The following is a 12,751-nucleotide window of genomic DNA, read 5'->3' on the forward strand; positions in this document are numbered from 1 at the left end:
GTGCTGAACAGGCTTTCTCGGAAGCCCACACCGCAGTGACAACAAAGACGTCCCGATCATAGAAGCAAAAGCACAGCATCATCCAGTACCAAAGTGCCACCAGTATCCACCTGGGTGAAGACGGATGTTGTGTGATTCTAATCAGTGCTCAGTGGCAGAGGGGGTCCTTTACCCCACTGCTGTCCTGTTTGCCTCTCACCTCCACTCCAGAAAAGGATAAGCATTGTGAAGAGATGGAAAAGAATTATCTTGGTGGGAGTGCAAAGTGGTGCAGACCGTACAGAAAGCAGTATAAAGGTTCCTCAAAAACTGGAAAATACAACTATAATCTCATCCAGCAGTCCCACCTTTGGATATGTATCCAAAATAATTAAAATTATGACCTCAAAGAGATATCTACGCCCCACGTTCGCTGTAGCATTATTCAAGTAGCTGTCATATGGAAACAACCCAAGTCCTCAACCACAGATGGATTTCAAAAATGTGGTACATACACACAATGGAATATTATTCAGTCTTGAGAAATAGGGAAATCTTGTCTATGTTATAGCACAAAGGAATCTTCAAGACATTAAGCTAGAGTGAAACAATCCAGTCACAGAAAGATAAGAACTTCATGATTCCACGCAGATATCTAAAACAGTCAAACTCATGGAAACAGAGAGTGGAATGGTGGTTGCTAGGCACTGGAGAGAGGGGAAAATCGGGAGTTTTCCAATGGGTATAAAGTTTCAGGAGCAAGATAAATAAGGTTTATAGATGTGTTGCACAACATAGTGCCTTATGCTTACTACACTTGCTTCCTGTGCTGAAAGGTCTATGTTTATTACATTCTAATCACACGATGTATCCTATTGATGGCTTCCTTACAGAAGAGTCTAGGAAAAGGGGACTCCCTTATGTGGGGCACCCAGGTATCTCTCATGCCAAGATTTCCCTGCTAGTTTATAGAACTTTCCAGATCCCATAAGATGGGTCTTCCTCTTAGAATGCCTCAGCCAGCAGTGCCTTGGGGCCCAATCCACGTTCTCTGAGATGCCCCTGACACTTAGTCCATCTCAGCCCCATCCTGTCCCTGCATGGCCAGCAGGTCCTGCATTTATTCCCCACATGGAACCAAAGTCACATAACACAGCCTGTGGGCACCTACTGTGCCCTGATTGCCTTCCTAGGAAATGCCACACTCCACCCACCCTGTCCCGGCTCTCAGGCATCATCCATGGTGTTCAAAAGAGGAAAACATTAAAAAAAAACAGAAAGAAAAGAAAAGAAAACTTTTTGGGAAAATTAAAGTTTTCACTGTTAAGTCTAGAAGGTGCTTAACACTGGAAAGCATCCTTTTATCCATAAATTTTCATCATCTAGACAATACTTTTTTTTAATGTATATTCATTTCTGAGATAGAGAGAGACAGAGCATGAGTGGGGGAAGGACAGAGAGAGAGGGAGACACAGAATCCGAAGCAGGCTCCAGACCCTGATCTGTCAGCACAGAGCCCAACGTGGGACTTGAACTCACAAACCGTGAGATCATGACCTTAGCCAAAGTAGGTTGTTCAACCTACTGAGCCACCCAGGCACCCCTAGACAACACTTTTATACAGCATTTCTGGAATGTGTTTTTAGATATTATAAATTTTTCAAACTCTTTGTATTCCTAATTCTCCCTGTTGGAGTCCCTATGATTCTTAATACACTGACTCCAAAAAAATCATCAACGACTCTATTTTTTATGATGAAGATCTCCTAAAACTAAACAAAGCCACAGCACAAGATATCATAAACTTAAAAGAAAAGAATAGATGCCCTCTGACCAAGACGTACAGTCTACTTTGCCGTTCATTAAACAGTCTCTGACAGGTCTCCATGGTTTAACTGTGAGCATGTACTGGTTTTGCCTTGAGGGCTTTAAAAATAGTTTTTGCTCAATCATAGATATTTGCTTTCCTCAAGAACTTTGGGGACCATTACGTCTTCTAACTCACAAAGAACGGCCCAAGAAAATATATTTTATTTCTATTGAACTCCTGTCATATCCTGTTGAGAAGGTTAACAGAAATATCAAACTGTGATTACTATATTTCGAGGGAATCACTCCAGAAAGGATTCACTCTAGTTTACCATTAAAGTATTTTGTTCTATTTCCAAAGAAATTACTGTGTCTGTAGGTTTAAACAAACCAATTGGATCATTTCCTATGTTAAAAAAAATCAGTATGTAAAATCCTAACCTATACATCAAGTGTAGTTGTTATTTTCATGAAGAATCAATGTAGAAAATTAATAAAAACTGAAAATTCTATGTATGGATGACATTCTTTATATTATGTGACCTATTAAAGGTATTTTAATGTTTGCTGTAGAAAAATCATATAATTTTAGAAACATTCTTAGAAAAAGTTTGGTCCCAAAATGCACTGTTTTCTCCAAATCCAATTATTACCACTATGGAGGGTAATAAATGAATTTACATCACTTAGCCTGAAGTGATTTAATATGAATATGTAAAATCACTTCCATTATTTCAATACTGCAAACCTATTATCATTAACCTTAAAAATAAAACCAATTCCTGATCTCAAAGTAGGAATAGAAAGTTGCATTCAAGCTGTAGGAGATATTTAATGCCTCCATATTATTTAATTATTTTTATTTAATTAATTAATTTATTTTGAGAGACAGAGAGAGAGAAAGAAAGAGAATGTGTGGGGTAAGGGCAGAGAGAGTGGGAGAGAGAGAATCCCAAGCAGGCTGACAGCACGGAGCCCAAGGCAGGGCTCGTTCCCAGGAACACTGAGATCATGACCTGAGCCAAAATCGAGTCTGATGCTTAAATGACTGAGCCACCCAGGCACCCCTGATTTCATTATTCCTACTCATTATTCATTATTTTTAAATTCAATAACTTGTTTTTCTTTATTGTTTTCTATAAATCAGTCCTTATAGTGACTGAAAGCATGAACAAGAAGTAATTATTTCAATTAAAATATTTATGGTTGATGACAATTGACACATAAATCACGGAATATCCAGGCATCTCTATAAGCATAGTTTTCTATCCTCTCTCTACATACTCTCCTGTTGCTATGACACAGATCTGTGTCAAGAATAAGATCATTATTTCAACTAACCTAATGATCAAGACTGTAGCAGCATATTGACTGCACTGGTTTTGATAATAAAGGTGGTGAAAATGATTTGGTTCCATTGCCTTGGGGTCTGGTTAGATAGCAATGGATCAACGGATCAAATGTGAGGGTCTAACAAAGCAGTTAATGCATTGATCCAAGAAAGAGACGGAGAGAGAATGGGAGAAGGAGAGAGGGAGGAGAGGGAGTGGGGAGAGGGAGCGAGTGACAAATACACACACACACACACACACACAGTGGGGGGAGAAGAAATTTAATGAATATAACTTTTACATTAAAAGGGTTTTTTTAATTTAGAAACATAACACCTTGTTCTACTAAATGTACTGTATTGATTAGAGTTTTTCTTAATTATGGGCATTTCCTGTTGATCTTTTATCAGAGTTCTTTAGTTCTCCACACACAGTCCTTTGAAGAATTAATGCACTCTTGTTCGTAGCTATCATTTATAGAAGTTGTGCATGAATGCTAATTGTAATTTGACATAATTGATAAACATGTTTCAAGCAGATATGTTTGAAGATTGAAAAAAAGAAAGAATACATTTGTCATTTACAAGATGAAAACCTGGAAGAAAGGAAGCCATACTAAGATGCCCTTTCTATGTCCTTTCTTATATTTATTTCCAAGCCCAGGTGCAGGTAGTCACAGGATTGACATTTTTTTCCCATTTGTTTTAGTTACAGAGAGGGCTTAGTAGGTCAGATAGACACCTGTCTGTCCCAAAGTGATATGAAATTGAAGTCCAAGACTTGAAAGAATATCAGAGAAAACCTGCTCACAAATTGCCTCAACATCTAGAAATTTGGGAAATTGTTTTTCATAAGACATCCAAGGGGAGGGTGACTTTTTTGAGGTATACCCTAACTTAAAGGCAAGAGGTAGTGAACTCAAAGCACAGCCACTGTGTGTCAGTCAAAATATATATATGCTAGGTGACACTGTAGTAATACACTAAACCAAAAATAAGGTAGCTTCAACAACTAAAGCTTATTTCTCATTAACGCCATATCCTTCAAAGATAATTTGAGAACTTGTCCCCCATGTTGTTGTTGACGTCACTTCAAGACCCAGGTTGATGGAGTAATCAATACCCTGGACAATTCTTTATAAAACAGGGACCTTTAGAAGGTCTTGCATCAGCACAAAATACACCAGCCCAGAAGTGACACATTTCACTTTCACTCCCAGATTATTAGGCAGAACTGAATACACAGCTCAACCTAACCACAAAGATAGCCAGAAAGGACAATAATGTCATTTAACTGGAAAGGGGTGGGGGTTCCAGAATATTGGCAAAATCCCTCATTGTATTTTGCCTTCTTGTGCCATCCTTCCCCCACACTCACAGTAAAGAGAAGAAAATATCTCGCAGAATGATAATGAGGCTAGAAAAGTAAGAACCCAAGAATATTCCCAGGGACACCTGTGGGGCTCAGTCAGTTAAGTATCCATCTGATTCTCGATTCAGGCTCAGGTCATGATCTCATCACAGTCTGTGAGTTAGAGCCCCACATCAAGCCTGCTTAGGATTCTCTCTTTCCCTGTCTCTCTACCCATCTCCGCTCGCATGCACTCTCTCTTTCTCTCTCAAAAATAAATAAATAATCTTTTAAAAAGAATTTTAAAAAATATTCCTAAACAGAACACATACAAGCATATCGAGGAAAGGAACTGTCTTGGACCAGAAAAAACATGGAGGATTGTTATCTGCAGGTAAGACTTGAATGATACTACTTTCAATTATTTCCTTGAAAAAGAATGGGTAAATCAAACTGAACTTAGAGTCATATCTTTGGACATATTCCCATGGTATTGTGTATAAAGTCAGGAAACTGGTAAAAGGAAAATAAGACATTAATGTATTTTAAGACTCAGATGCTTGAAAAATGACAATAAACAACTCTCTGGCAAAATTGGAGCACAGGTATCAGATCTATGATAAAATATACACTTTGGCTCTCTCTTGTAGAGATTCATATCTTCAAAGCAAACTCTGAGAAATGTTTTCTGTGCAGTGCGTGTAAGAATGCAGCCAGCCTCACTGACCTAGTTGTTGTAAGAAAGGGAAGCACAAAAGATAAAGGAAGGTTAAGTCATCTTGGCGAAATGTGGAGTCATGGACATTGAAGTCATTTCCCAGAAAGAGAAGCAAGTAAAGAAGTGGTGTGGAAGGGGAGGAATAGGGGTGGGGGAAACCAGGTTGAGAATTTTTTTTTAATTTCTTTTCATGTTCATTTATTTTTGAGAGAGACAGACAGACAGAGTGTGAGTGGGGAGGGGGAAGAGAAAAAACAAAGACACAGAATGTGAACCAGGCTCCAGGCTCTGAGCTGTCAGCACAGAGCCTGACACAGGGCTTGAACTCACAAACTGTAAAATCATGACCTGAGCTGTGAAGTTGGACACTTAACCAACTGAGCCACCCAGGTGCCCCAAGGCCGAGAGTTTCCTGCAAAACGTTTTGAGGGAAAAACAGAAAGGAAGCCATTCTGTATAACATTCTTGCTAACTATTTATATGGTATAGATGAACAATTAAGGTGTTTTGAGTTTTCCATTGAGGAATCATTGTTGGGCCTGCATCCCTGTGCATGCTACTTGCATTCACATGCACATCTTTCTCTTTGGTATTTATCAAGAATTAGAAGTGCTAGGGTATTAAGCATGCGGATTTCTATTTTACCATAAACACTCAATTTCTCTTCAACATGGCTATACAAAGTTGCACTCCAGTCAAAATACGTGAGTCGTCCTAATTTGTCCACACTCATTATATCTTGTTTGGATAAAATCTGTAATTTCCTGATCAATGAGTTGGAGCATTTTTCCAAATATTCACTCACATTCAGGTTCATACCAATATATTTTTTCAATATTTTAAGTGGGGTGGTTTGACTGGATCTATTCAATTAGAAGGGCTTCTTCATGAAACATTGATAACTGATCCTTTGCTGTGTCTATTTCAGATTCATATATAAAATTGTACCTTATCATAAGGATATTTTAAGGTACTGAAATTTGTTGTTGCTTACTCCTTTGTTGTATCCAAGGGAAACATGTCAAAATTGGAATTAACTAGAGGTCTACATTATCAATATATGATTGTATGAATATTTCTTTGCAATAGAAGTGGCTCTAAAAATCAGTGGAGAAGAAATGGGCTAGTCAAAGTGTGGTCCTAGCACAGGTTCTCTCCATTGAGGAAAAGTGTATGTGTGTGTGTGTACATAGCCATATACTCAGAAGGGTTATATTTCTATGTACACCATGAACAAAAATGCAGTTCACATGGGTAAAAGGACCTAAATACAAAGAACACAACGTTTAGAATGAGTACAGGATAATCTGGTTATCGTGTTGCAGTTGAATAATAACATGTTACAAACAACTCAAACAAGAATGGAAAATCAAAATAGATTTGAATAAAATGCACACTTTATAAAATTGTGTGTTATAAAACAATATTCGACAAAGTTAAAAGATTAGTTACAGAGTGCAAAACTACATTTGCAAGCATTTGGTGACCAAGGATTGGTATGTAGGATATAGAAAAAAACACTCTAAACCCATAAGTAAATTTAGGCAACACAATAAAAGAGAAATGAGCAGTTAACTCAAAGGAAAGGAAACTTAAATAGGCAATAAACATAAGAAAAGATGTTCAATGTCACTTGCAATGTAACAAAAGAAAATTATAGAACAAATATACACATGAAGCTATATATACATTCTTAAAAAAATTTTTAATGTTTATTTATTTTTGAGAAACAGAGAGACAGAGCATGAGCAGAGGAAGGGCAAAGAGAGAGGGAGACACAGAATCTGAAGCAGGCTCCAGGCTCTGAGCTGTCAGCACAGGGCCTGATGCAGGGCTCGAACTCACAGACTGTGAGATCATGACCTGAGTCGAAGTCCGACACTTAACTGACTGAGCCACCCAGGCACCCCAAGGATACATTTAAAGGATACACTTAACCTTACATTTAAAGGTTATGATTATCTCTTGGGAGGGAAAGAGAGAGTGGAAGAAAACAATGCTCCATTGAATCTGTAAACTTCTCATTAAAAACACTAATTCAAACACAAAGGATGTTAACATCTGTAATATTTAGTCTGTGGTCATAGAGGTATTTTTAAAATTTTTATTCTCTTTCTCTTCTGTGTACAATATGCTATCATTATTATTTTAACTAAAAATTAAATCAGCCCATGTGTCATACTGCTGATTATAACATTTTTACAAAATTCCTGGATGGTTAATAAGAAAGCGAAACAGTCTCCTGTATATATTCACACATTTTTTTTCTCAGTATGCCTACAGGGCATCTGTATAGTACAGGTGGTGTCTCACAATATCCTGGATGTGTCAAAAAAAATTTTAAGCAATAAACCAACATGCAATGTCAGCATGTTAATGTTATCTGGGTCATAGTCTCCTATTTAGACCTGCTTATGCTCCATTCACTGTTCTATTCAGGCCACAATCATTGGTTCCTGAACCTTATTAATCATAAACAGTTGGAAAAAAGACCAGATGGAAGAGATCCCCATTCGAGAAGATATTTAATTCACTCCAAACCCAGTGGTGACTGATTCAAACAGCTAAGAGCCTGAGAGTTCTACTTGGCCCAGATAACGCATCTCATGTTATTCCTTACCAGGCAGACAGAACATGCAGCCCAAATTCTACTTTTTGAAAGAAGACATTTGGTATCTCCTTGCTACAACAAGGTTTGCTCAATTGGAGAAGATCAGATTTTGATATTTCTGAAGAATTTATGATACATGTAAAGGCTGATCTTCAACATTATTTTTTGTTTGTACATCAACTCCACCTTAACTATGGTATCTAATATCCGTCTGTGGATATTAGCTTCAATGTGGAGCTGACTCAAGGCTTTCAATTCTCTTCCAATGTCAATAGTTTAATACATAAATGATTACCATATATCTAGAATGTCCTCTACACTTTTCTGAGTTTCTGCCAAACCCACATGTGATGTCTGCTAAGCCCCATTAAGTTCTTCCTCCTATAAGTTCATACTGAAATATTCATATATTCACAGCTTTAAGTTAACTATATTGGTTCATGATCTCAATAGATAGCTTAAAATATGTGGGTCAGAAAAAGTTAAAACTGAAAAAAATACGAGTAACCCGCTGAACTAGAACAGATAAATTTTACATAGAAAGCACTGACTGTCTGTTCTTACCGTATATCCTCATTTATCAGAACATGAGAGGTAAATAGGATATTTACTAGACTCGAAACCAGGACACAAAATGTCCTAGTCTTGTAACTTAGGACACATTTCCAAACTTCTCTGCCTCTCATTATTTGTGTTTAAAAGAAGGGGACTTCTAAAGATTAAATCTGTTAACTGATTATAACAGTGGCTGGAACATATTAAATGTTACAGAATCATTGTCATTATCATCAGCATGACCATCTCATAAATTTAAGACATGTGGTCTTATTAAAACAATTACAAGAAGCCCTCACACACATATACCTGATAAGATTCACTGATTTGTTCAAGACTTCTCGATGTTGTGATTTAATCACTTACTAGAGGTTCTCAGGCTTCTGATGAAGGTGACACTTATCTTCTTTTCCTCCTAAAAGTCTCTTCTCAAACACCTTTCCTAGACAAACTATAAATGCACAGATGGTAATACATATATGTGGGTTTCATTCTTGCAGAAGGAATATTATCAGCGCAATTTCCAGTTCGACCTTTCACATCAATTCTCCACTGGAAAATCCACAGTGCATTGTCTTAAGATACAAGGAGATGATCATGAAATCAAAGTCAAATTGCAAAACCTCCACCTTGCACTTTTTGTATCTATTGGTTTAAATTTTGTCACAATGTATATTTTAATACTGAGTGTGACTCCAAAGGGTACCCCTTATAAAAGGTAGAAAGATGATACACAAGATTCTGATTCAAGTATATATTTAAAAATAGAATTTAAGATTTGAAAGTTACCGTCCAAATGTACAGTTTCTTATTTCCACAACCCTCCCCAGGAATAAAATAAAAGATCAGAATTTAAAGCATTGTTAAGATATTAAACAGCAGTCTACACCTGTCTCAAAGTTTCCCCACTGCATCAAACTAACTCACATTTGTTACTACAAAAGTAAAACAGTATTTTGTAGAAGTTGCTGCTCTGTCTCTATTCTAACTTTAGGTCTAACTAAGGTTGAGGGGAACAAAAATGGTGGAAAAGGGAATCATCAACAGCAACATGTTAAGAATAGCATAACATATCATGGCAAAGATCTATTTTCATAATAATGAAAAACATAGGCTTGTAGAAGATGAAAAGTCTACATCACAAGCGATAGAAAAATCTTGATGCCAATTCATTTCCAAGAAAAGCACATTTGAGAAATATAAACCCCATGTTTATCAAACAGGTAGAAGTGTTGTATCTCTGCTTGTGTCCCTATTTCATACTGCTGTGTTTGCAAGTAAATGATTTGGTTCACGTTTTCCTATGAAATCATTTGGAGGTTAGCATGGCAGCCTTATAGCAAGGATACTCATAGCTGATACTATGAGTACACCTGATACTCATAAGATATTTATTTTTTAATGTTTATTTATTTTGAGGTGTGAGAGAGAGAGAGTGCATACATATGCAAGGGAGGGGCAGAGAGAGAGGGAGAGGGAGAGCAAGAATCCCAAGCAGACTCCATGTTCAGGGCAAAGCCCCATGTCGGGGGCTCAATATCATGATGGTGAGATCATGGCCTGAGCCGAGATCAAGTGTTTGACGCTTAAACTGACTGAGCCACCCAGATGTCCCCTCATAAGATATTTAATGTTAGATACTTCATTTTTTTCATCCTTCATTTTTCTACTTCTCATTTTATTCATTGTCCTCTTCTTTTTTTGTTAATTTTTTTTACTTGAGTATAGTTGACACACAATGTTACTTATTTTCAGGTTTACAATGTCATGATTTGACAAATTTGATAAATTTACACGTTATGCTGTGTTCACCACCAGTGAAGCACCACTACCATCTCTCCCATTACACAGTTACTACAATCTCAGGGACTATATTCATTATGCTCTGCGTTTTTTTTTTATTCCCATGACTTCCTCATTCCATAACTGGAAGCCTATGTCTCCCTGTCCCCTTCACCCATTTTGCAGACAAGAAAAAGAAATAAGAGGCATCCATATTGGTAAATAAGTTAAACTGTCACTATTTACAGACAGCATATTATACCTAGAAAATCCTAAAGATTCCACCAAAAAAAAACCAACTTAAGAGTAATACACATATTCAGTAGACTAGATGGATACAAAAGGCCTAGAAATCAGTAGTGTTTCTGTACACTAACAATGAAGTTTATAAGAACATGAGAGAGAAATCAACTCCATTTACAACTGCACCAAAAAGAATACAATACCTAAAAATAAACTTAACCAAAGAAATGAAAGACCTATACTGTGGATATTATAAAACACTGATAAAAGAAATTGAAGTTGACACAAACAAATGGGAAGACATTCCATGTTCATGGATTGAAGAATTAATATAATCAAAATGTCCACACTAACCAAAGCAATCTGCAAAGTCAATGCAATTCCTATCAAAATACGAACATTTTTTTTTGCAAAACTAGAACAAAAATACTAAAATTTATATGAACCGCAAAAGACCACAAATAGACAAAACTATTCTGAGGAAGAAGAACAAAGTTGGAGGTATTACAATTCCATATTTCAAGGCATACTATAAAGCTGTAGTGATCAAAACAGTAGGGTACACATAATTCAAGTAGACACATCATTCTCTTCTTGACTTTCAACCTCAAACCCATTATTTCTGCATTACTTTGACTTCTCTGATATTTTACCATCTACTACTCTCATTTCCTTCTTCTATTACCTATGAGTGGAGGGGGGATATGTTCCAGATATAAAGGAAGGGACTGGGTGGAGATATACTACTCCTGATGACTGATGCTGGTAACAACGATCAGATTGCCACAAGCTGCTGTCCTCCAGCCAAAGTCTAAATATTGTGTACCCTAATAAGGCTGAAGACCTATTGTAAGGTTTGAGCAGTAACAAGGCAACTTCACCAAGGTAAGGTCCTGCCTGACATAACATAATTCTTCACAAACCACCAAAGTCTAAACACTTGACTGCATCTCAAAGACCAAGGCATGTACATGAGGTTCTGCAAAAAGATTCTCTATGTGGTCATGTAGTCTGCAAATTCTACTTCCTATGTTATGAGTCACTGTGAGCATAGTTGTCCACACTGGTCTTTTGAACAAATTTAAGAAATAAGATGTAGAAGTGACAGATGTAAGCCAAAATAATAATAATAATAATAATAATAATAATAATACATTTTACAAATGGGGAGGGTACAGCTGAGTCTGAAAGCAAAATGTGTCTGTTAATGGGATGTGCATTAGGGTTCTCCACACAAACACATATAAGAGAAATTTATTACCAGGGATGGCTCATGTGACAATGGAAGCTGAGAAGTCTCATGATCTACTGCTTGCAATTGGAGAACCTGGAAAGCCAGTTCAAGACGCAAGAACCAGAAGTGCTAAAGTCTGAGGGCAGAAGATGGATATCTCAGTTCAAGTAGAGAGAGAAAATGTGTTCTTTCTTTGTCATTTTGCTCTGTTTAGGCCCTCAACAGATTGAATAGCGTCCACCAAGCCAGTAAGGGCGATCTTCTTTATTCCGCCTACTGACTCCATTGCTATTGGCTGTATTTGTCTACTGTCTTGCATATACTCAGAAAGGTGTCCTGCATTTCATTTTCAGTGACATTTAGGGATTTGTCTATTTCTCCTCTTACTTTTTAGGTTCTTCTTTGTACATTGTTTTAAAATTTTTTTTAACATTTATTTATTTTTGAGAGACAGAGAGAGACAGAGCATGAGTAGGGGAGGAAGAGAGAGAGAGGGAGACACAGAATCTGAGGCAGGCTCCGGGCTCTGAGCTGTCAGCACAGAGCCTGACGTGGGGCTCGAACCTACGAGCAGTGAGACCATGACCTGAGCTGAAGTCAGAGGCTTAACCTACTGAGCCACCCAGGTGCCCCACTTCTTTGTGCATTTCAAGGTTACATTATGGAGTTTATATAAATTAAGGAATGTTACAGAATTTTGATAATCCTTTTATTTTTATAACTTTATTTCAAACTTTAAAAAGTTAATATTGGGGTGCCTGTATGGCTCAGTCAGTGAAGCGTCTGACTTAAGTTCAGGTCATAATTTCATGGTTCATAAGTTTGAAACCCGCATCAGTGGAGACTGCTTCGGATTCTGTGTCTCCCTCTCTCTCTGCCCCTCCCCTGCTTTCTCTCTCTCTCTCTCTCTCTCTCTCTCTCTGAAAACTAAAATAAACAGAGGCACCTGGGTGGTTCAGTCAGTTGTGTCTCACTTCAGTTCAGGTCATGGTCTCACAGCTCGTGAGTTCGAGTCCCGCATCAGGCTCTGGCTGACAGCTCAGAGCCTGGAGCCTGCTTCAGATTCTGTATTGGCCTCTCTTTCTCTTCCCTTCCCCCCACTTGTGCTCTGTTTCTCTCTCTCTCAAAAATGAATAAAC

The sequence above is a fragment of the Prionailurus viverrinus genome, chromosome A1, assembly GCF_022837055.1.
Source record: "Prionailurus viverrinus isolate Anna chromosome A1, UM_Priviv_1.0, whole genome shotgun sequence".
NCBI lineage: Eukaryota > Metazoa > Chordata > Mammalia > Carnivora > Felidae > Prionailurus > Prionailurus viverrinus.